General features: G+C 42.3%; 1 protein-coding gene across 2 annotated transcripts in view; it reads right to left on the reverse strand.

The window, feature by feature from the left end:
• LDLRAD4 (low density lipoprotein receptor class A domain containing 4) overlaps positions 1-23,436 on the reverse strand; it is a 269,988-nt gene that overhangs the window by 95,408 nt on the left and 151,144 nt on the right. The gene's annotated exons all lie outside the window — the stretch shown is intronic.

The raw sequence follows: 23,436 nt of genomic DNA on the forward strand, positions 1-23,436 counted from the left end.
TAGCTTATTTCTGCTTCCTTAGTTTTCACTTAATGTTCTTTTTCTGTACCAGGATCCCATCCGGGATAACTTCATTACATTTAGTCATTATGTCTCCTTAGGCTCTTCTTGACTGTGACAGCTTCTCAGACTTTCCTTGCCATAGATGACCTTGACTGTCTTGAGAAATAATGGTCAGATGTTTTTTAGAATTCCTCTCCATGGGGATTTATCTTTTCCCCCCCTCATGATTAGACTAAAGTTATGGGTCTTGGAGAGGAAGACCACACAGATAAAGTGTCATTTCTATCACATCATATCAATATAACTCATCACTGTTGATGCTAATCTTGTAGTGCTTGTCAGATTTTTCTATGATAAAGTTACTCTTTTCCTCTTCATACTATCCATTTGAAAGGAGGTCACAAAGTATAGTGTCTACCTAAATTACTGGTTATCATTTGAAAATGTGCACGAGTGTAAGTATTACTCACTAAAATATTATTTTGATAGCCAAAGGTATTATTAAAATTTAAACTCTGTGATAATGTTCCTGAACACTAGTTTTTCCTAAAGAAAATAATATTATTAAAGGTAACAGGTTATGATAGCCAAAAATTACACAGCTCTATTTGAACGCTTCTTCGGACCCTGAGGGAAAGGAAATATTAACAGATAAAGCCCTATTTAAAGCCACATTAAAATTTTTTTTTTATTTTTTATAAGTGAGAAAGCGGGATTTATTGAGAGGATAATAAAGCTCCCATAGTGGTAGGATACCTGAAAAGGTTGCCCGTCTGGAGCCAAAAACCTGGTGTTTATATAGCCCTAAGTCCAAGTCGATTGGCTAGCACTAGCTGTGAGCTATAGCTGTTTTGATTGGTCAGTATTAAAGACCAATAGGCAAGAGGTAGGGGCCTAATGGTGACTGGTTGGTTGTTTTTTGATCCCAGCAGTGAATACTTAAACTCTAGCTTAAGAGGCTGGCAGAGAGCTTGTTTACTAATGCTGAGCCTGAGAGGCCTGCAGTTTGCTACATTGTTGCCACTACATTGTTACCAGAGGACCTGAGGGTCTGTCTGCCTCCCCTTTCTCTAGTTATCTCCTGTCTCACTTTGACCATCTGCCTTGACAAGGAACCTAAAAGTTTACTAGAGATTATTATGCTAAACCTTGAATTGAAAGGTTGGGCTGTCCTGGTCTTGCACTGATGGAGATTTGCCAAGGGCAGGTGGGATAGGCTGCCGCTTGATCTGCAGTAGAATGGCCATGGCCAGCCGGGCTCAGTGGCTCAGCCTGTAATCCTGCGCCTTTGGGAGGCTAAGGTGAGTAGATTGCCTGAGCCGGCGGGTTCAAGACCCTCCTGGGCAGGCGAGACTTCATCTCTACAATAAATCAAAAAATTAGCCGGGCGTGGTAGCACACACCTGTAGTTCCAGCTACTTGGAAGGCTGAGGCAGAAGGATGGCCGGAGCCCAGCAGGTCGAGGCTGCGGTGGCCAGGAGCGGCCACTGCACTCCAGTCTGGGCAACGGAGTGAGACTCCACCTCAAAAAAAGAAAAGAAAAAAGAATGGCCATGGCCAAACATAAAGCCATATTTTAAATTAAATATTTAAAATAGTACTACCAACACAGACAACAATTTAATTTCATATATAAGGACTTCCTTGACTTAGAAATGACACACAGAAACAAATAGTTACATTCTGAGTTATAATATTTTTATAAGGAGAATTGTGTTTTTAGTTAAAAAAAACTGACCTTTGGCAAACAGGTAGAATGCAAAACGTCCAGAATGCTTGCACTGCTTAGGAATCATTCCCTGATCTGTTGGTTCAATAACTATTTGTGGAGCACTACTGTGTGTCAGGCATGAGGGAAGCAATGAAAGTAAGCTCATCCTATACTCAAGCACAAAGCACAAAAATGGGACAATGGGGTTAAATCCCACCAACGTGACTAAAATAATTAGAAGAAATAAAATGCACTAAGAGTGAAAAATGGGCTACACAGAAGCACCTGGACAGAGAAGGCCTTGGGTGGTGGAGCTTACTCACTAATGTACTGTACAGATGGCAGCTCCAATGAACAAAAGTCAGTTACACCTTACAAAAGCGGTAGTTCAGCTAACTTTACTTCTCCCAGTGCATGGACTGCACTCACGAGACCAATCCAGATTGCTTCCCGTGTGAACACCAAAGGGAGAAACACATAAAAAACACAAACTGCGACACACTGAATGGTGGGCCATGGCTGTCATTTTTGTCTTATATGAAGGACAGAAACAGTTATCAGCAGTAGAAATGAAGATTAGTCAGTCTGTCTGAGCTGGGAGAGATCAAGATAATAAAGGTATCAGAAAATTAAAGATTAATTAAGCTCCATGGCTAGTAATGGGAATCACCCTCTGTTCTTGGCAGAAAACACGGAACACAATGTTTCAACTTCTGATGGAAAAAAATTGATGTTCAAATCATGCAAATAATTACCTTAGGAGAAACAAATCCTTTTAATTTAGGAGTTTTCTAACTCTGTAATTTAATTTATTTCTGTGTTAAGAAGCGGTTTGCAGACATATTTTAAGAACACCATTCTTTAAGATCTCGTCTCACATCTTCAGACATTTTTCTGTCACTATAACCAGTGTCTAGACACCCAAATTAAGTACTATAAACCCAGCCACAACCAAAATGATCCTTCTGCTTTAGGTAATGTGTACACAAGGTCACAAACACGCAAGAGTACAAATATTTTCAACACGTACCAAACAGGAGACCTTTATTTGTAGACAAAAATATTGATGTTGCTAAGTGATACTGAGCAAATAACAAGCTATAAGTCTTTGTTATTTATTTCCATCTATTTCCCACTCATAAAAAATTTTAACACTGTTCCAGGTCTGCACATATTTAGTCTCAACTAGAATGTCACACTTACTAAAAATATATAGGAGCAAAATACTAACCTATTACCATTTTTCAGATACTTCCTTAAAGGAAGAGATCTATACAGAGGACGGGTGAAGTCTTAACGAAGCAACATGATAAAGAATGTAAATGGACCGAATCAAATGGTTATTGGTTCATCTCAGGTCTTTTTTTGTGTAGCAAACAATTCTTTCTTTCTTTCTTTCTTTCTTTTTTTAACAATTTTTTCTTAACAAGAGAGAAATAGAGATGGGCAAAGAAAATTCACACACAATCTCAAACAGAAACTCAGTAAGTAACTGGGCACACACTGTGCTCTCCATGAGAGTAGCCGGTGAAGAATGAAACTGGCCAAGTTTAAGTTCTGGCACCTTCCCAGATCAGTTCTCCCTTCTAGCAGAAAAGCAGCATCTATGGTTGAGATACAACAAGGAAGGAAGAGTGGAAAGTCAAAGTCCTCCAGAAGCTGCTTTGACTGTCAACCTATTTATTAAGACATGGAGGGAGAAGAATGAACACGGGGCCATCAATCAAGGGCAAAACCAAACGCATAAGAACCACAAAGAGTGGCTGGAGGGAAGGAACGTGACTAGCTGAGGTAGAATCATGGCCCCCTCAGGGGCTAAGGGAACCTTAAAAGTATGTTCAAAGATGCATAACCCCAGGCCTGGAGATAGTGCACCATCCTTCCAGATCCATCTAGGACAGAGAGGTCTAGGAGACACAAAATGTAAGACCTTGGAAAAGGGACATCCAGGCATGCCTTCCAACAGCTCTGGGATTCTGTAACATCCGTCTGCACTCCCTTAGCAAGTAGGAGGCAGACAGAGTGTCATGGAAAAGGGCTGGTGCACCACTGGCAAGACGCAGGTGTTCTCCCTGGGTGCTCACTGGGTGCTGCAGGCCTGGGGCAGTCACTGTGCCTCTCTAGGCCTCACTTTTGTGTACTGCCCACTTCACAGGCCCAAATGCATCACAGGCCAAGGTCTTCTCAGTCTGCCTCTGCAAGTGGTTTCTTCTTGATTCTCTGTTTCTTGCCTCTGGCAGAGGGCCCTCCTCTGTCCCACTCCTTGCCCTCTCAAGCATTTTGTGATGCTGTTCTGTCCACTCATATAACCTCACTTCCCCCAATCCCCAATTCTGCAGACTCATGGCTACTTTTCATCCATCCCTGTATTTCCTCCCTCCCTCTACACTCCCCACAAACTAGGGCTCCTGGGATCCCTTCTTGCTTTCAACTCCACCACACGTGCTCTGAGACAGTGAGGCCTTGGGCATACTGCAGAACTCACTACCCCTCTGTATCAACAAGTAGCCCTGGCCCAGAAGCATGTCTCAAAGGATGCTGTACACAGACCAAACACAAAACAGATCCTGTGTAGAAGGAAATACGACAGAAGCACTTAATCAACGTGTCTTTACCGAATGCTCTGAAGGAAAGGTCTACACAGCTGTCCTAGGGCTAGGCTGATGGCTACTCTATCAGGTCCTGATGCTGCTTTAAAAGGATGACAGAGAGTTGCTGGTGTCACAGGATGACTCTGTCTTGTTCATGGTCATTGGAGGCGAAGTCAAAATGGGGTCCTGCTGAGAGTTAGGAAGTGATGTGGGTAGCAGTGGTGGCATTAGGAGACACACAGCAAACAAATCACTGGTGAGGTCCATGGAAGACACTAACAGTTCAGTGATCTCCTGCCTCGAGATGTAGAGGTCAAGCCCCTGCACTGGGTGGATAAGAACCAGTGGCTGAAATGCATACAGTAATAGAGGGAACAAGACAGGGTGTCCAGAGGGTCCCAGCCTGGGGTGACAGCAGCTGTGCACATCCGAGAGGCTCGAAGGAGGGAAAGAATGGGACACACTATATTGGAAATTGGCACCAGCTGGACACTGAAGGAGGGAATCGTGCTGACATGAGGGTCAGAATCTGGATGCTACTTATAAATGATCTGGGGTCTTGTTCTTCATAGGACTCTCTCCATCACGCTCAGATCTGGACGGTTGTGGGGGTCAGCTAGGCCACTTTGATCTTCTTCAGCCGGCAACTTCACTGTGGTCTGCTTCTGGTTCTCTGGCTGGTCTTAACCTAACGGTGATGTGAATCTGTGCGTGGCTGCTGATACTTGAGCACACTGCAGAACGCTGCTCTGCGGGACTGGGTCATGACAGGAACCTCAGCACAGCAGCTGGTACTCACCCCAGCACCCTCCACCTCACTGCCGCCAGAAATGCTTCCCCTCTCATTATCATAGCACACTTCCATGACACATACCACCCCACACTCTCCATACCCTCCAGCTTGGATTTACCCAAGCCCTTTGTGCTTCCCAATAACAAATCTCTCCTAAGATCCAGGAAAGATTTGAGAGTTTTGTTCTCATCCATCATAAATTGTGCAACACCATTTAAAAGACTTGTCCCATGCTAACTTTACAGAAATTAAACAAATCCGTGAATGAGAAACCACTTTCCTGTTACATGTGAAGTGCTTCTGCTCAGGGCTCTGTATTTTTTTTTTTTTACACAGAAGCCATCCCAATTCTTCCTCCAGACCTCTATAACATTTTGTTGGAAGCTTTTTCATGACACTAGCTTATATCTATACGTAATAGGAATCTGTTTTCAAGTGTTAAGTAGAGAATAAGTCCCTTACCACCTTGCGGACCACAACTGCGCCTCATTTCTCCCTTTGCAAGGACAGGGCCAACAACACCAAAAAGAAAGTTTGCTAGGTGGATGATGGCAGTGGGTCAGCAGGATCCATGAGGCAGAACTTGACAGAAAAAATGCAGCTCAGAGAAAATAAGACACTTGCCCGAGCTGCCCTGGCTTCCAAAGTGGCAATGCCTGAATTTGAACCTGGTTCTATCTGATGGCAAAACTGCCTCTTGACCTTGCCTCTGCTGCTGGCTTCCCCAGAAAACAAAACAAAACAAAACAAAAAAACAAGGAAGCAAGAAGACCAAAAGCCAGAAGCTTTTAAATTCCACAGACTAAAAATAAGGCCATCCCAGCTGCCCCAGGCTGCGGCTGGCCGGGAGCACACATGGTCAGGGCTAATTTTAACTCCTTCTCTGTTCTCTAAGTTTCTTTTCTCTGCTCTTGGTGGTCACAGCCTTTCTGCCTCACGCTCATGGCTCAAATCCTCAGACTTAGCTAGCCCCTTTCTGCAGTCATGTTAAAACACAACTCTAGATCTGTTTACCAGTTAGTGTTTCACGGAGTAAAACAGACTTAGGAGACCCATTTGGCCTCTTGGACTCCCTGCCCTGAAGTCCCCTGACGATGCACCCCAGAACCTTCCAGAGGCCACATCTCAGTCTGAGACCACAATGGTTCCACCAGCTCAGCCGTGTGCACTTCCGCTGTTTCTGAGACATGAAGACAGCCGTTTTCATTATGGTTTTAGCCTAAACAAAACTCCAACTTCTTATTAAGAATGTTTAATAAAATCAACAGGGCATTAAAGACTGCCAGCAGGGAGCTTAGCAAATTAGATGCTTGAACGGTGTCTCCCTCTGCGTCTGGATGTGAATATCTCTCATCCTTATACAGCTTTTCTGAAACATCATAATATCATCCCAACCAGTCTCTTCCATCCCCGCATGTGAATAGGTCCTTGTGAGGTGCATAGCAGTGTCAGTTTGTGATGAAGGTGAAATACAACTTCCTGTCAGAATTGACTGGGCTAAGTAGTTGCTTGCTTTAGGCGAGCTGGAAACTCAAGAAGTTGCCTTGGGACTCATGGAGAAATTGAGAGCCCCATCTGAGATGGTCAAATGGAAACAGTTGGTATTCCTTGCACTATGCCATCTCGTATTTATTAGGTACTAATAAAATGGACACGTAACGCGAGGCATTGATGGATTTTCCCAACAAGCTGAACACATCATTCCTACTCTCAAGTAGCTTGTGCAGGAAGTTAATTTTTCAAACAACTTCAGCTTTCAAAGAAGCCCAGAAGCTGCAGTCCTCACTTTAACATATAATCATGTGATCTCAATGGAGGCTACTCGAGGAAGTGATGATGTGCTATATTTTCTTCCTTTCTACCTCAAAGGACGATTTAACTGAAATAAAGTCAGGCACAGAAAGCAGGTTCACAAGGGGAGATAGATGCACAATTCTCACAGGCATGAGAACTGTACATGCCAACACCTGGGCCTGTTGACATCTTATCTAGCATCAATGCATTTCAAGACAGCAAAGAATTACAAGTCAGAATTTCAGCTGTTCTTTTTCTGGGGGATTCCTCTATCAGGGGACATGCAGTGAAGCTGTCCCTCCAGGTCAGCTGACTGTACGCAGCTGCTTCAGAACCTGGCAGACACGACAGCTTTTTGTGCTGCTTCAGAATCCCTCCTCCAAAGAGCCCATCATGGATGCAGGTGACAGTACTTGCAGGGGACACCCCTGTTACTAAACCAAGTAAGTGGGTGCAGGGGGCACCATGCGCCTCAGGCCTAATGAGCTTGCATTCAGTGCTTCCCACGTGGATGGCAGACCAGGGAGACATACCCTCCTCAGGGGTGTTAGCAGTTGATCACTTTTGCTTCAAGATGCTGAGTGAACCTACCGATACTATTCACTCAGATCAAAATGGCAGTAGTTTGTGGTATTGAAAAAATAACACCATCTTCAGTCTTTTATTGTTAAGCTATTTTGACAGGACAAATGACTCCCCTCCACTGCCCAACGACCTTCCACGGACGTCGAGTACAGGCTGACTCACCCGTCTATCTATGCACATAAACCTGGTTCTTTTCTAGATTCTTTTTAAGAGACGATTTTAGATTCAAGAGGTGCATGTGGAGATTGGCTACATAGGTCTACTGCATGATGGTGAAGTGGGGGATTCTGATGAACCCGTCTGCGGCTCTCTGGTGGTGTGCATGGTACCTGATGGATGGTTTTTCAGCCCTTATTTCTCCCTTCCTCCCCCCATTAGGAGTCCCCAATGACTGCTGTTTCCATCCAGTGTTTAGCTTCTACCTACAAGTGAGAACACACAACATCAGTTTTCTGTTTCTGCGATACTTTGCTTAAAATGATAGCCTCCAGCTGCATCCATGTTGCGGCGAATGACATGATTTTTACCTTCTTAAAGGCTGTGTAGTATTCCATGGTGTCTGCGCACCACATTTTCTTTATCCAGTTCACCGTTGATGGGCACCTAGATTGGTTCCACGTTTTTGCTACTGTGAATAGCACTACGATAAACGTACAAGTGCAGGTGTCTTTTGTAGAACAGTTTATGTTCTTTGGGGACATATACCCAGTAGTGGGATTGCTGGGTTGAATGGTAGATCTATTTCAAGTCCTTTGAGAAATCGCCACGCTGCTTTCCACAGGGGCTGAACTAACTTACATTCCCTTTTCTTCACAGCCCTGTCAACATCTATTGTTTTCTGGCTTTTTAATAATAGTCATTCTGACTGGTGTGAGATGGTGTCTCATGGACGTTTTGATTTGCATTTCTCTGATGACTAACGATGTTGAGCATTTCTTCATATGTTTGTTGGCTGCTTGTATGTCTTCCTTCGAGAAGTGTCTGTTTATGTCCTTTGCCCACTTTTTAATGGAGTTATTTGGTTTTTTCCTGTAAATTCATCTGAGTTCCTTGTAGATGCTAGATATTAGGCCTTTGTCAGTTTCATAGTTTATAAACGTTTTCTCCTATTCTGTGGGCTGTTTCTTTACTCTGCTGATGGTTTCTTTGGCTGTGCAGAAGCTTTTTAACTTGACATGGTGCTACTTAACAATTTTAGCCTTTGCTACCTTCGCTTTTGTGGACTTGATCATGAATGAATTCATTCCGATGTCCAGGAGAGTGTTTCCTAGGTTTTCTTCTACGATTTTCATAGTTTTGCCTCAACTGTGGTTGACTTTCACCCTCCCCCCCAGTGACCCCCACATGGCAGAGGCTGGCCCATCAGCCCTCATCCTGAAAGGCTTCCGATGCAGACAGGATTGCTCTCACTTCATAGGTGAGGTCCAGAGAGGAAAAGTAAGGGGCTTGCGGCCCAACAGTTATAGAGACTGTACCCAAATCACTTCCTTCACCACGCTACTCAAGAATTCCACCTCCACTTCGGGTTTAAGACAACTCTGTGCCGGGCTCCGTGGCTCAGTCTGTAATCCCAGCGCTTTGGGAGGCCGAGATGAGCGGATTGCCTGAGCCCGCGGGTTCAAGACCCGCCTGGGCAACTTGGCGAGACCTCATCTCTACAATAAATCAAAAAACTAGCCGGACGTGGTAGCGCACGCCTGTAGTTCCAGCTACTTGGAAGGCTGAGGCGGAAGGATCGCCGGAGCCCAGCAGGTCAAGGCTGCGGTGGCCGGGAACGGCCACTGCACTCCGGTCTGGGCGACAGAGTGAGACTCCAACTCAAAAAAAAAAAGACAACTCTGCAACTAGAACTTCCGAATGAAGCCAACTGACTCTCACTTGTTGGGTTCTTCACAACCCCAGTCCTACTTGACTGGTTTTTCCCTACCTTTCAAGAAGGTTTGCATGGGTCACCTCTTCATGGCTCAGCCCGACTACGTCCTGAGCACAGCAGGCACTCAGTACCCTCAGTGTCATAAATGAGCTTCCTTGGCTCCATAACATCTCTTTCCTGCTCCACCATCTTCCCGTCCTCCTCCACGCCCACGGCTCATTCTGCGGCTAACAAACAGCACCGTTCGTGGCTGGCCATTGGACAGAAGACATGTAAAAGAGCAACCAAAGCTGCTTCTGGTCCTCCACACATCACAAATTGACGAGATAGCCATTAATGGATCCCAGAAGGATAAGACAAGACTGTGCAAAACAATTCTCTGACTGAATAGGTCCTAACCTGCAAAGTTCATATTTAATCATATTCATATTTTCCCACACTTCAAGTAAGGGTGCAGCATGCATTTTGGTTCATTTACATATAATTTGGGTATTAAAGCGCAAAGTCCCCATTGAGTCCTCTTCCCTTTGTTTCTGTAACCTAGAATGCTTGGGTTCCAGGCATCTGAACTGAATGTGCACAGTCAGTGGGCAGCTCCATGGTGTGGTCAAAGAGACTGAGTCTTGGGGAGCAAGGTTAGAGATGCACAGGCCTTGGGAGTCTGGGAGCCATCATCCCATAGACTCTGTTATTAGTGGAAAAGAGGTCCATTCTGTCCAGGTGCTTAATCAGGACCATCAAGAGAAGGGTGCTAACGCCACGCTCTTCTCTCAGTTAAAGACCTTCCAGGGAACCCCAAGAGATAAACCTGGATTGTGTGGCTATGAAAACCTCAGGGTTGACTTCGTATGACAAATACTTGCATTCTAAGAAAGTCTATGTTTTATATAATTATACCTTCGGTTACAAAAGTAATACCTGCTTGCTGGGCTTGGTGGCTCAGCCTGTAATCCCAACACTTTGGGAGGCCAAGGTGAGTGGACTGCCTGAGCCTGCAGGTTCAAGACAAGTCTGGGCAACTTGGCGAGACCTCATCTCTCCAAAAAAAAAAAGAAAAAAAGGAATACCCCCTCATTATTGAAGAATTGGAAAACACAAAGAAGCTCATGAAGAAAAGACACACAAAACATTACCCACTATCATGTCCAGCCTCCTGAAGTGTTTCAGGGGGTTGAACCCTTTGTCCTGGCGGCATCTGAAACAGCTAAACCAAACCTCTTCTTGGTCTACGGAACTGTTATAAAGACGGCTTCTCTCTGTCCTCTGAAAGGTGACTGGTGAGTTCAGACTTTTGCTCACCTGCCAATAGGCCCTTGGTTAGGTCTATCTATAAGTCTACTGTCCTCTTTTCTAATCTACTTAAGAGAAAACAACTTGTCTCCATAGGAGTTTGTCACTACACACAAACCCCATTTTCCTGGTCCACCACACAGGCTGCCAGCATCAGCCATTAATTATTTCCAGAAGCCACTCAAGGTGAACCAATCGCTGGACTGACTGCTGGGCTGATTTCACAATTTTCTGTCTCCCGAAAACACATCTTTGTACCCATCTTTGGCTTTTTTTGGGTCTGTAACTGTATTAAGCTCAGGGCTCAATTCCTTCCAGCTTCAAACACTTTCCCTGCTTAGGGGGTGGGGAGGGAAACACAGCTTCTGCTATTTATGGTTGTCCAAGAGGCTTGTTTATGCTATTAACAAAATCAACAGTTGTGACTCCATGGTACCCTAAAAATGTCCCTGGTCATTGCAGTACCCTGACCGGGGAATAACACTCCAGGAAAACAGCCCTGAGGCAGAGCAGTGCCTCAGGCAATCATCACACTTTCACTAAAGTTTTCCAACCCCGGCTCTAAAGGTATTTTTGAAAAGCAGTAGGCCCAGCAATGTAAACAACAGTGCAAGAACTACAAGCTTACAAATAACAGCCTCAGCTTTTTGGGTGACCCACACTGTATGTGTATATGCCTATACACAGACATAAGTGTGTATATGTGAGCACACACATACATGCATGCACATATGTGGCTGTGCATATTCAGGAAAGGCCTTGTCCTGGCATCCCTGGGTACCCACTCCATGGCAGAGTCTATGCTGGTTTTCCTCATGCACATTTCCCTAGCCAGCCCTCCCAGTATCCCTGTTTGAAGTGAGTGTTAGGTCCTTATTGAAGAAACCATGGCACAGAGAGTTTAACTGACTTCCCCAAGGACACAAGGAGAGAGAGGGCAGAGTTTTTGAATCTGAACGAGTTTGGTTGACTCCACGGGTCAGCCAAACCCCAGGGGACCAACAAACTCCAGGTGGTTCCACCAATCAATCTCTGAGACCTAATGTTAGACAGACCAAGAAAGTACATGTGCAAAGATAATCTATAAATTCTTACTAATAGCAGAGATGCTGATTTTAACAATATGCAACAGTGCAAAAATCTCTCTAGTTGAGAAATGTCTCATTCTTCAGTTCCATTTGTTAACCCTCCTTCAGAATTTTAAAACCTTTTAGAACTTTAAATCACATACTTCCATATCCCTTGTCCCATGGCCAGTACACCCACCAGTAAACAAAAGTCAGTGGCCCTGAGGCAAGACGGTAAAAGAAAGAGTGGGAGGGCCTCATAATTCAGATGACTCAACACCCAAGAACTCACTTCTGTTGGCAAGCCTTCTGGCAGGAGAAGTTTGCAGATGCAGGATGAAGATGATTTTAGGAATGAGAGCATAAGTTCTCCAGCTCCAGTCCAACTTAGATCCTGTGGTTGTCCCAGGAAGATTCTAAAGGGCACAGAAAGCTGATTGCTCACCTGTGCACTTGCCATCCACACCTGACAGCTTTCGGAGGAGGGCCGAGACTTAACTGGCAGAACTGAATCAGAAGAATGATGTTAAAGAAATCCTGAAGAAATTTGAATGGGTAATCCCTAAGTTGCCCTTCAATGAGTTGTGCTTGCATCCTCTGGCTGGCCACAAGGATGGTGCCCTCCATGGAGGAGAGGGTGCACTGCTCCAGATGTGCAATGATGCCACGTAAAGTGCCTGTAAAAAAACCAAGGACTGTGGACCACAGTTATCACGCTTATCCGGAGAATCGATTGTCTTTAACACTTGGGCAACCAGGCAACAGTTGGAAAAGGAAATATCAGAAGTGCTTGGAGGGGAAACGGCCAGAGGGGAGGCATCTTTGCAAACACAGACCACCAGCAGATCTGTGCTCTAAACGGCAATCAGTGGCAGGGAAGAAAACACTGGGGAAGGATTTGTTTCAAAACACCAAGACCCATGAGAAAAACTAACGTGAAATAAGAGAACAGAGGAGTGGTCTGTGAGTTTCTGAATCACCTTCCCCTCTCTGCCTTCTCCCCCCATTCCTGAGGGCTCCTTGAGAGGATGAAAGTTCACACTTCCCCTGAGGACCCCGTGGAAGGGCACAGGAGACTGACACGGTGTGCTCAGAACTGACAAGAAATTCATGCAAAGCTTCAAGGAGAAACTTGAACACTTGGATTGTTGCTAACCAGTGCCAACAATAGGTACTGTTGTCCCCTACCCAGTGAAGCCATCCCCAACCTTCCAGACAGAACCAGGCTCACATGGGCCATCACATTCCAGTCTCCACGACAGAGTTCCATGTTTCACTGCTACAATGAGCATCCTTGAATATTTGTCGGTGTTCACTGGTCTAAACTGCCGAGTAAAATGGTATGCACATTTTACATTTTGTTGCATTTTCCCCAGTGTTTTCCAAAATGGCAGCAACCGTTTATACCCTGGTGGGAGCGCCCTGTTGGAGTCATGTGGGACAGGCCTCAGCTGCCTGCCCTCTGAAGGGGCCACATGACAGCTCTGGGGAACTCTGTCATGGAGACTGGAATGTGATGGCCCATGTAAGCCAGGTTCTGTCTGGAAGGTAGGGGATGGCTTCACTGGGTAGGGGACACTGGTCTGATCAGGAAAGGTACACTGGAGAGAGGAAACAGCATGCACACAGGCACAGAGACATAAAGGGTCAGTGTCCTGGACAATGCTGTACAGGAAGGGATCAGACACCAGCTAGGGAGGGAGGTGGCACCGGAGTGTGACCACGTGCTTCAGATTGATGCAACGGCCAAATATTTACTGTCCCAAAGTGGAGACTGAACCTCTCCACAAAACACACTGGCTTGTTCTCTAAATTGACAAAGCTTTTGAAACCACTAACTGGATCCCCAACATAAACCACACAACAGCCAGCTCCACGAAGAGAGCTGTGTTGCTACGTGATAAGTCGAACTTGAGTTCAAAGTGGCCTTTTTCATGTTACATTCAAGGTGCCGCACTTCTCACAGCGGGCAAGGTCCAAAGGTAATCCACCTGACAGATCCGGAGAGCATTTTTGTGGCCGGACTAGCAAGCATTTTCAGCATGAACTAGAAATAGGCAGGCTGCTGAACACTGCAACCTACAGTCTTTCAGTAAGAAACATTCTAGTCTCAGCAAGCTCACGTCTCCAAGGGGAACCTGGGACTCCTTCCACCTGAGAAAACCCTATCACATTATTCTTCCAGTTATCTCTGAACACATACCTGAGTATGCACGTTCCTTTTTAATACTGATGATCAACTGGTCTCACCATTTTTTTTCTCTCAACGATATATGGTCTTTCTGTAATTCCTTTAGCCAAGTCCTTATTGTTGGCATTGGTTAGCAGCAACCCAAGTGTTCAGTATTACAATGAGCAACTTAAATTGAACCATGTTTCACTGCTACAATGAGCATCTTTGAATATCTGTCGGTGTTCATTGGTCTAAACTGCCGAGTAAAATGGCATGCACATTTTACATTTTGTTGCATTTTCCCCAGTGTTTTCCAAAATGGCAGCAACAGTTTATACCCTGATGGGAGCGCCCTGTTGGAGTCATGTGGGACAGGCCTCAGCTGCCTGCCCTCTGAAGGGACCACACACCAACTCTGGGGAACTCTGTCGTGGAGACTGGAATGTGATGGCCGCCATGAGCCTAAACACTCAAGTTCTCCACCCCGACTAACATAAACCACCGGCAGCACCCGCAGGAAAGGGCAGGTCAAGCTATCCTAGTGCCTGCTTGGAAGTGTCCAAGGGACCAGAGCAAGCAAATCACCTGGCAACCCCCATAGTCAGAGGGGAGAATAAAACATAGTGGAGACACCAAGTCTTCCATCTTACAAATTGTTATCAGCGGACACCAATTATTGGTGTATTTCACACCAGATCTTTCCCCTGAAACACTGTAACTAACAACAAGTGTGGAATTTCCTTCAAATTACCTTTCCCACTGCTCATTATAATCAGAAGCCATTTATAATGTTCCTGCAAATCGCACTGGACAGATTATTTTCTTTAATTTCAGCCAGCAGCTGTTGAAGCAGACTAATAAATAACCACCATCGAACCCCCACTGAACTCTTTGAAAAGACTGTAAATATATTTAACAATCCCACAGCATAAACACATCTCCAGCTCTCAACCAGGATTGAATACCTTTCAGAAACTGTTAGCTATGAATGTGTCTGGAGGAAAAAAAAAAGTCTCTACAGGACACGTTTGGAATGCCCATTTCTTCCATTAAAAAAATATAAACCCAGTGTTTCCTGTTTCTTCGGACCTGCCCTCAATGACTGCAGACACCTGCAAACATTAGTGCCCTTATAAATATTGAACCCCTAAGTTTATTGACTGTCCATTTAATTTTAGATGTAAATCTCCTTTGCTGTAGAGACTACACAAAGAATTATGGCGATCTCAATTCTGTGACTGTTCTCTCTTGCCAGTTTTGAAAAATTCATATTTTTAACAAAAGATAAACACAGATAAATTAGAAAGATTTGGTACAAAAACAAACAACAAAACACCCCGTTTTACCTCCCTCCACTGGCGACTGGCTGTGTGACTTCTGAGGGTGTGTTTCACTCATTTCCTTGTTTTTGGTCTGGGAGGGGCCTCAGCATGTGGGTGCCTATGGTTCAGTCAGCTCCCCATGCCAGGAATGGCAGGGCCGCCGGGACTGCCCTGTGGGCTGGTGGTGAGCCTCAAGCGTCTAGGCAGCCACAGCTAGCTCAGGGCACAGCCACCTGGCCCCACATCGGGACATCTGTCTGCCAGCACCTGTTCCTTCCTTCCAGTGTGACACCGGTTGTATTCTATTTCCTTTCCATGCACTGGGGATTTCTTTCGTGAGATAAGAATGATAATTAGATAGTGAATTCTTTACTGGCTGAATGTACTTAATCCAGAACGTCACTGAGCAAATACACAACTATCAATCCTCATGTTAGTTCCATAAATTTTGATGTAACCTATTTCCTCCCACCAAGACACAGCTATCATGATACCCATTTTCACTTGTTATTTCCATTTCGTCAAAAAAGAAAAGCACAAATATCATAACAGAGATGAATACTGAATAGACAAGCATAGGAAGGCTGGTGTGGCAACGCTAATATCAAATACAAGAAATTTCACAACAAAAGCGTTACCAAGGATAAAAAGGGACATTTCACTATGATGAACGGGCCAATTCATCAGGAGGACCCGGCAACCGTAAATGTATATGTGCCCCAAAACAGAACATCAGAATACACAATAGAAAAATAGACAGACTCGAAGGGAGAAATAGTTAATTCCAGCCATCACAGATACAGATAGAGACTTTAATCCCCACTTTCAAAAGTTGTTAGAACAACTTGACTGGGGACCAGCAAATTTTTTCGATAAAAGGCCAGATAGCAAATATTTCAGGTTTTGTGGGCCATACAGTCTCGATCACAATTAGTCAGCTTGACTTCTGAAGTGCAAAAGCAACTACAGATCACATGTAAAAAGAATTATTGCAGCTGTGTTACAATAAAACTTTATTAAAATAGCCAGTAGGATACATTTATTCCACAAGTGTAGTTTGCTGACTTCTAAAGTAATAATAGTAATTTTTTAAAAAATCAGCAAATGCATAAAAGATATTAAAAACACTATCAACCCCCAGAACTTATAAAGGCACCACACCTGAAAACATAACAAATATTCTTTTCAAGTATATGTGGATAAAGTCTTTAAAACAAGTTGCAATTCATTTTAAAGACTGAAATCATACAAAGTACTCTGTCTGATTATGATATGATTAAATTAAAAATTATCAATATTAAGATAACTAGGAAACTTCCAGATATTTGGAAATTTAAAAATCTATTCCTAAATAATACATAGGTCAAATAAAAAGTTATGAAGGAAGTTTGAAAACATTTTGAATTAATAACAGCAAAACAGTTCAAAATTTGTGAGCTCCAGCTAAATCAGTGCTTAGAGGGACGTCTATAGCTTTAAATGCTTGTGTTAGGAAAGAAGATACAAAAATCAACTATCTAAATTCCTACCTTAACAAATTTAAAAAAGAAGAGCAAACTAACTCCAAAGTAAGTGGAAGGAGATAATAAAAATAAGAACACCGATCAATAAAAAATAGAAAAATAATAAAGAACATTAAAGAAGAGAAAAGCTAGCTATTTGACAAGATCAATAAATCTGATAAGCCTCTACCTAGACTGGTCAAGAAAAAAACAGAGAAGACACAAATTACCAACATCAAGAATAAAAGAGTAAACACCACTGTAGATCCTACAGATTTATAATATATTATTATGAATAATTTTGTGCCAATACATTTGAAAACTTAGATGAAAATGGACAAATTTCTTGAAAGACATGAATTACAATAATGAATGCAAGAAAGAACAGAAAAATTGAAGAGCTCTATATCAATTAAGTAACCTAAATGACAAATCAATCTCTTTCTCTCTCACTCACACACACACACATTCTAGACCCACATGTTTTATCTGAAGAATTCTATAAAATTCAGTAATGCACTGATAACAACGTACAACATTTTGGTCAATGACAAACCACATATACAACAGAGGTCAGAGCAAAAGGCCACACCCTATAGCCTAGGTGTGTAGCAGGCTCTACCATCTAGGATTGTGTGAGTACAAGGGCAAAATGCCTATGACCCTGGCACAAGGACAAAATTGCCTAAAGATGCATTTTTTAGAACCTATCCCTGTCTTTAAGCAACACATGACTGTGTTTAAAGAAGATATAATGCCAATCATAACCAAATTATGTCAGAAAATAGAAAGAGGGGACCATTTCTTAATTCATTTTATGAAGACAATATTACTCTGATACCAAACCAGATAAACACATCACAAAAAAGATAAAACAACAAGCCAATATCTTTAATGAACCCAGATGCAAAAACCCTCAGCAAAGTTTTATTAAATAGAATCTAACAAAATAAAAAGGAACAATAAGTCATGGTCAAGTGGGGTATATACTAAGAATGCAAGTCTGGTTTAACATCTGATGAATCAATGTAATTTATCATAGTTATAAACAATTTTTTTTTTCAAGTTGAAGTCTCACTCTGTTGCCCAGGCTGGAGTGCAGTAGCAAGCTCACGGCCACCCCAGCATTGACTTGCTGGGCTCAGGTGATCCTTCCACCTAGGTCTTCCAAATAATCAGAACTACAGGTGTGCGCTACCATGCTCAGCTAATTTTTTAATTTATTGTAGAGACAAGGTCTCACCATGTTGCCCAGGCTGGTCTCAAACCCGTGGGCTCAAGCAATCCTCTCACCTCAGCCTCCCAAAGTGCTGGAATTTTACAGGCTTTAGCCACTGTGCCCGGCCAAAATAAATAATTTAAAAAACCATATGATCAAAAATGCAGAAATGGTATTAGACAAATTTCAACATTCATTCACAATAAAAACCACCAGCAAAGTAGGAATAGAAGGGAACTTCCTCAACCTGATTAAAAACATTTACTAAAAACATACAGCTAATATTCTCTTCAGTTATGGAAGGCTTAGACTCTCTGCATAAGATTATGAACAAAGCAAGAATGTCCTTTTTTTTTTTTAACCACTATTATTCAGCTTTGTACTGAAGAGTCTGGCCAGCACAATAAAGCAAAAAAAAAAAAAAAAAAAACTAAAACAAAAACAAACAAACAAAACAAAGACATTCAGTTGGAAAGAGAAATGTATAACAGTATTTCTGCAGAAGATATACTTTTTACAGAGAAAACCCTTGACAGAGAATCCACAAAAGAGCTGCTAGCACAACTGCATAAATTTAGCAAGGTCATAAGATACAAGGTTAATGTACAAAAATCAAGTACATTTCTTCAGACTAGCAACAATAACTTAGAATGAAAATTTTAAAATACTTCCATTCAAGAGCATAAAAAATTCCAGGAATAAATTTAATGAAAGATGTGCATGACTTGTATATTGAAAATTATACAACTTTACGAAGGAAAATCAGTACCTTAGTATATGGAGAGATATACCATGTTAATGAATTGGAAGACTTGATGTTAATAAAATGGCCATTCTTCTCAAACTAATCTTAAAGTTCCTTGCAATTACAATTAAAATCCTAGCATGATTTTTTGAACAAATCAACAGACCAAGTTGAAAATTTATATAGAAAGGAAAGAACCTAGGGTCAAAACAGTCTTGAAAAAGCATAAGTTTGAAAGACTTACACTACCTAGCTCAAGAGTTCTTATAAAGCTATAGTAGTCAAGAGAGAATGGCTTTAGTATAAAGATAGACATATAGAGATTCCAAAAATAGACCCAACCTGATATGGCCTACTAATTTTCAAATAAGGTGCCATAGTAATTCAATGGGAGAAAGATAGCCTTTTCACCAAATCCCTCTGAAACAATTGTATCTTTCTGAAAAAGTTTTATTTTTATGGAAAAAAAAACATGACTCAACTCACATCACATTCTAAAACTAACTTGATAGGATCATGGAACTAAACATAAAAACTAATATTAAACGTGTGGGAGAAAATATTTGTGACTTTAGGGTGGACCAAGATTTCTTAAATAAGACACAAAATCTATAATCGATATATAAGAAAAAAATTATAAAATGGACCTCAGACAATAAAAAAACTCTTCCTTTTAGAAATACAGTTAAGAAAACAAAAGCAGGCCACAGACTAGGAGAAAACATTTGTGGAATATATACATCTAACAAAAATCTGTATCCGGGATATAACTTTTTTACAAATCAAAAAGACACACAACCAATTTTTTTGGGGGTAAAAGAGTTAAACCAACACATAACAAATGTAAATGCACAAATAACCAATAAGTCCATAAGGGGATACTCAACATCACTAGTCATCAGGGAATTGGATATTAAAACAATAATGAGATGTGCTACACAACCACAAAAATTGCTAGAGTTTTACCTGACAATATCAGTTGTTGACAAGAATGTGGCATAATCAGAACCCTCATTCACCGTTGGCTGGAATACAAAATAGTACAACCACTTTGAAAAACAGTATGGCATTATCTTTTAAATTAAACATTTATTTATCATATGGCCCAGTCAGTCAACTCTTAGATATTTAAAAAAAAAAAGAAATGAAAATGTACATTTCCCATACAAAGACTTCTATGTGAATATTTACAGGGGTATTACTCATAACAGCCTCAAACTGAAAACAATTAAAATGTCCATCAACTGATGAATGAACAAATTATGGTATATCCATACCATAGAATACTACTTAGAGATAAGATGGAATGAACTACCGAAACACATCATTATATAAATTAATCTCAAAAAACATCATCCTAAATGAAAGAAGTAAAACTAAAATGATTAAATTATGTATGCTTCTATTTATATTATATTGCAGAAGAGGAAAAAGTAGAGAGACAGTGGATCAGAGATGGCCCAGAGCCTAGGGTAAGGGCTAGGAGTTGAGTACCAAGGTATATGAGTAAACTTTTCAAGGTGTTAAGATTGTTCTAACTTGAATGTGGTGTCGATTGGACAATGGTAGACAGTTACACTTATCAAACTGTTCACTAAACCCCAGTAGCCTTTCCAGTATGCAAATTATACCACCATGAAGCATACAAAAATATGTTCCACAATCAGTCAGCAAGTATCAAATGAAGTATAAGACTGCATTGCACATCAGACAACTGTACTCTCTCTCTCATCTGTGTGTTTATTTTGACTTTCTGATGGGCAATCTAAGAGAAGATAATGCAAATCTAAGAAATGAGAATACAATATCTTTGAAACATGAAAGATAAATGCTAGGAAAACTAGAGGCAATCACTATTTATCTATAAAACACTCTGCTACAAACTGGTTTGTTTGTTCTTCACTTCATTAATAGAATATGCATATTTCAACCTGCATATTTCAATCTATCTGGAATGTTGCCCTTATTCCCTCCTAATTTTATACACGATACCTTTCATTTATTAGCGACTCAGCAAAGTCCCCTCTCAATGACCACCTTAGCTCATAATGCCTTATTTTTCCAAACAGCTGAAGCAATCTGTGGGGCACACGATGAGGGCCCCAACAAAGCCATGTCTGTTCCTTGGCACCTGTGAATATGTTACTTTATTTGGGAAAAGCCAGCTTGATGATATGATTAAAGACCCTGAGATGAAGAGAAGATCCTGTCTTATCTAGGTGGGCCCAGCATCCCCACAAGGGCCCTTCACAGAGGAAGGCAGCGAGATCAGTCACAGGAAGAGCTGTGATGACAAAAGTCAGGGGCAGAAAGAGGGAGAGCTTTGAAGATGCCACCCTGCTGACCTTGAAGATGGAGGAGAGAGCTAAGAGCCAAGAAACCAGTGGCCTCAAGAATCTGGAAGAGTCAAGGAAACAGATTCTCCCCTAAAGCCTCACAATGAATACAACCCTATTGACACCCTGAATTTAGTCCAATGAGACATCTGACCTATTTAGCTGTAGATAACCATCAGTACTGCTTTAAGCCTGTAAGTTTGCAGTAATTTTTCACAGAAGAAATGGGAAACTGATACATAAGCCTTCCTTCAACTAAAAGTAATTGAGCAACTACTATCATGCTAAGTGTGGCCAAGGCTCAGAGATGAATGAACCATTCTAGTTTTCAAAGGACTCACAATTGGTTCAAGAACAAGACAGCTACCCAACTATCCAACAACAATGATATGGATATAATATATGCATTAGAGAAAGAAAGTATTTTGGGATATTTAGAAGACAGACGTGAATTTGGTTAGAGGAAATTAAAGACAATGTCACGAGAGAAGCCCAAGTGCCAGACTCATCCAGGGACAGCAGAGAGAGAACAGAGATCATCACCGACATCAAAGAGCAGCAAAGCCACGAAGTGGACAAGAACAGGGAGGGCCTGGAATGCTGACACCAGGAGGGAGGGCTACGCACAAAGGAGGCTGAGAAGCCACTTTGTGTGTGTGTGTGTGTGTGTGTGTGTGTGTGTGTGTGTGTGTGTGTGCTGTGTCTAATTTTAAATGACACGACTAGAGGAATGCTTCAAAAATATAGATTTAGCCACAAACTAAAAGGGGAGCGAGCCTGAGAAATTAGCTGAAAAAATACTGCCACTGTCCAGACAAGAGGTGATACAAGGCTGGAGGGAGAATGACCAGAGCCAGAGAGGAATTGAGGGGCAATACTATGTGGTGACCCAGTCACAAAAATTGGCTAGAGTCTGGATAAAGTGTGGAATGAGCCAGAGGAAGGAATTAACAGGACCCGAAATGTCAGGCCTGAAAGCCTGAGAGAAAGCAAGTCTAAAGAGCACAATGACCAGGTCACTCCTTCCCTGGCTCACCCCTCAGGCCTTTGAGTATGACTTCGCCTCGTGCACTGTGGACTTTTTTCCAATATAGATTTTTCATTTTAAAGATGTGGGGTACAATTCAGGGTTAGGTATACAAATGTTCATTATGCAGATACCCTTGTTGATGAGGAGTGTCCCCCCACCCCTGGCAGATTCCCACTACTGCCAATCCTGTCCCCTCCTCCCCCAGCAGTTTCCTGCTACTGCCAATCCTTTTCTTATATTATTATGATAATTTTTCAAGGTCCACTTATGAGTGGGAACATGTGGTACTCAGTTCTTTGTTTCTGTGATAGATCATTCAGTATCATAGACTCTAAGTGCATCCAGGTTGCTGTGAAGTTCATGATTTTGTCCTTCTTTATGACTGCATAATATTCCATCGTGTATATGTATTACTTTTTTTTTTTTTTGAAAGCAGGATTTATTGAGAGGACAGAAAAGCTCGCACAGTGGGAGGGGACCCGAAGGGGTTGCCCATTTTTTAATCCAGTCCTCTTTCGATGGGCAGCACAGTTGGATCCATGTTTTTCTACAGTGAACACTGCTACAATAAACATATGTGTACAGGTATCTTTTTCATAGAGTGATTTGAGTTTCTCCAGGTGTATTCCCAGTAGGGGGACTATGGGGTTGTATGGAAGGTTGATTTTTAGATCTTTTAGGGATCGCCATACTGCTTCCACAGAGGCTGTACTAGTTTACACTCCCACCAGCAGTGTAGAAGTGTTCCCCTTTCCCCACACCCTCTCCAGCATCTGTTGTTTTTTGAGTTATTAATGATAACCATCCTGACTGGAGTTTGGTGGAATCTCAATGTGGTTTTAATCTGCATTTCTTTGATGCCTAGTAAGGCTGAACATTTTTTCATGCATCTGTTGGCTGCTCGTATGTCTTCTTTTGAGAAGTGTCTACTCATATCTTTTGCCCACTTTGTAATGGGGCTGTTTGTTCTTTTCTTTTCAGCACATTTGAGTCCTTGTAGATCCTAGATGGTATTAGCCCTTTGTCAGACATACAGTTGGCAAATATTTTTTCCCAGTCTGTGGGCTGTCTCCCCACTCTCTCGATGGTTTCTTTGGCTTTGCAGAAGCTTGTCAGTTTGATGAGGTCTCACTTGTCTATCTTATCTCTTATGGCCTGGGCACTTGGGGTTTGGATCAGGAATTGGTTGCCAGTATTGTGGACTTCTTGACAGAAACAATGTACTGGACTACTTTCTATTTCTCATAGTTTTGTTCATGGCAAACATTAATACACATGTATTGGCAGGCCCAGTGGTAGCTGTGCTTAAAATCAAGTCTGCTCAGTCAGCAACGGTCTCCACAGCCAATGGTCAAGGAAATAACGCTCTGAGGGGGGCTTCTGGACAGGCTGGCATCCAGAA

This window comes from Carlito syrichta, unplaced genomic scaffold, assembly GCF_000164805.1.
Source record: "Carlito syrichta isolate Samal-C Ts95f unplaced genomic scaffold, Tarsius_syrichta-2.0.1 Scaffold314337, whole genome shotgun sequence".
Lineage (NCBI taxonomy): Eukaryota > Metazoa > Chordata > Mammalia > Primates > Tarsiidae > Carlito > Carlito syrichta.